Here is a 2,169-nt window from a genome sequence, read left to right as displayed (position 1 = left end):
ACAGTGATCTCACAAAGCACAGCCCGTTTCCTCTCTGTTTCTGTTCTGCATCTAATACAGTCAAGTGCTTTTCTGTTGCCCTTCTGCTATTTTCCTGCTACAACCCCATAGAGGAAATAATTGTAAGTTTATTTTTTTATATTTTTAAAATATATATAACAAATATATATATATATGTATATATATAAAAATCACAATTGAAGAAAGAATTGTGAACATAACACATTTTAATAAAGAGAACATAATAAGGCAATACAATAATATATATATATATATATATATATATATATATATATATATATATATATATTAAAACATTAGTAAATATGAAACATTAAAATGTCATTTTAAATATTTTCTTATTCTCTAGTAGGCCATACACATTTATGTTTAGCCTGAATGTAGGTTACTGAAATTTATTTTCTTGCCCCTGAAATACATACAGTGCCCTCCACAATTACTGGCACCCCTGTTTAAGATGTGATCGTGGACTTCTAAGAATTCTCTTTTTTTTTAAACAACATAGAACCCAAATGCAAAAAAAAAAAAAAAAAAAAAAAGGGAAAAATCCAACCTTTTATTTAAGTTCATTACTTTGATGGTAAAACAAAAATCACAAATTTAAGAAAAAAAAAAAAAATCTTGAAATCATGTGTCCCACAATTATTGGCACCCCTGATGTTAAAGGGGGGGGGGGGGGGGGGGTGAAATGCTATTTCATGCATACTGAGTTTTTTACACTGTTAAAGAGTTGGATTCCCATGCTAAACATGGACAAAGTTTCAAAAATTAAGTTGTACTTTTGAAGGAGTATTTCTGTTCCAAAAATACTCCTTCCGGTTTGTCACAAGTTTCGGAAAGTTTTTTTCGAGTATGGCTCTGTGTGACGTTAGATGGAGCGGAATTTCCTTATATGGGTCCTGAGGCACTTCTGCCGGAAGAGCGCGCGCTCCCGTATAGCAGAGCACTGAGAGCACAACAGACTTCACTGATCAGAGCGAGAGCGTCGCGAAATGTCACAAAAGAAGTGTGTTTTTGGTTGCGAGGGCAAGACAACCCTGCACAGATTACCAAAAGAGAAACAGCATTAAGGGACCAGTGGATGGAGTTTATTTTTACAGAGCATCAACGGAGTTGTGCAAGTGTTTGTGTTTGTTTCCTGCATTTAGAAGATGCTTGTTTAACAAACAAGGTCCAGTTTGACGACAGATTTGCACATCGTTAATTTCTTAAGGATAATGCAATCCCAACGAAAAAGGGTCACGATCGTGTGTTGGAACCACAGGCGGTGAGCAAAACTGCTTCAAATATCTCTGCCTCCTTGTTAGTGCGTCCCCTCCCATGCCGGAGACCCGGGTTCTAGCCCCGCTTGGAGCGAGTCTTGCTGCTGCTGCTCTTGTTCAGTTTCAGCCTCGGGATCTGATTCTGGATCATAAATTTACGCTGAATCTGACTGTTAGCCATGGTTTGTTTTGGATGATGATTTTTTCCTCAAGGTAATGTCACAGCTTCCAAACGCTCTCAAGTCAAAAGCCTACTGGCGCTCGTGATTCTTTAGCTCCGCCCACACGTCACGCCTCCAGCCGGTCGTGTTTTTTCGGGAAAAATCGGTACAGACTATCTTTCTCTTATGAATATAATAAAACTAAAGACTTTTTGGAGTTATGAAGTATGCAGTACTACTCTATAGGTACTCAAGATTAACAGGATATTGAGTGAAAACGAGCATTTCACCCCCCCTTTAATACTTTGTACAACCCCCTTTTGCCAACAAGACAGCCCTTAATCTCCTCCTATAACATTTCACAAGATTGGAGAACACAGAGAGAGGGATCTTTGACCATTCTTCTTTGCACAATATTTCTAGATCATCGAGTGTCCTGGGTCCTCTCTTATGCACTCTCCTTTTTAGCTCGCCCTACAGGTTTTCGATTGGGTTGAGGTCTGGGGACTGAGATGGCCATGGGAGGACCTTGAGTTTGTGACTGCTGATCCATTTTTGTGTAGATTTTGCCACATGTTTGGATCATTACCCTGCTGAAAGACCCAATGACGACCCATCTTCAGCTTTCTGGCAGAGGCCATCAGGTCTTTATTTAAAATGTCCTGTTAGTTCAAAGCGTTCATAATGCCATGCACCCTAACATGGTTCCCAGGGCCTTTGGAAGA

At 39.0% G+C, this 2,169-nt stretch overlaps 2 protein-coding genes across 2 annotated transcripts in view; both read right to left on the bottom strand.

Annotated features, from left to right (window-relative positions):
* The window catches only part of LOC128030398 (CMRF35-like molecule 9), a 50,086-nt gene that overhangs the window by 39,414 nt on the left and 8,503 nt on the right, over positions 1–2,169 (bottom strand). The gene's annotated exons all lie outside the window — the stretch shown is intronic.
* Positions 1–2,169, bottom strand: part of LOC128030441 (CMRF35-like molecule 8) — a 56,696-nt gene that overhangs the window by 46,120 nt on the left and 8,407 nt on the right. The window lies entirely within an intron of this gene.

The sequence above is a fragment of the Carassius gibelio genome, chromosome A1, assembly GCF_023724105.1.
Source record: "Carassius gibelio isolate Cgi1373 ecotype wild population from Czech Republic chromosome A1, carGib1.2-hapl.c, whole genome shotgun sequence".
Taxonomy (NCBI): Eukaryota; Metazoa; Chordata; class Actinopteri; order Cypriniformes; family Cyprinidae; genus Carassius; species Carassius gibelio.
The sequence above is the reverse complement of the archived record's forward strand: the minus strand, read 5'-3'. Positions and strand labels throughout refer to the sequence as shown.